Genomic DNA, 314 nt, shown 5'->3' with positions numbered 1-314 from the left:
TTATAAGTATCCATATCTAGCAGCGCCAAGTGTTTTTACATGAAAATTTTTCTATTTAAATTAAATTTTTTCATTTTATACGGTTAATTCTTTAATTTTTGTGATAACATTTAAATTGAGCAAGATAACGCAAGTTTGTGATGTTTTGTATAATATTTAGAAGGAGAATTAAATAACCTCTACGTTAGTAGGAAGAGGAAATGTCTTTGAATGAATTGTGATATAATGATTTCATTTAAAAGGAATTTAAACCATTTGGATTGGAATAGGAATATTCTTCAATAAGTATACGTATACTTAGATTTCATTGTATA

The sequence above is a fragment of the Trachymyrmex cornetzi genome, unplaced genomic scaffold (genome assembly GCF_001594075.2).
Source record: "Trachymyrmex cornetzi isolate Tcor2-1 unplaced genomic scaffold, Tcor1.1 scaffold575, whole genome shotgun sequence".
In the NCBI taxonomy this organism is placed as follows: Eukaryota; Metazoa; Arthropoda; class Insecta; order Hymenoptera; family Formicidae; genus Trachymyrmex; species Trachymyrmex cornetzi.
The sequence above is the reverse complement of the archived record's forward strand: the minus strand, read 5'-3'. Positions refer to the sequence as shown.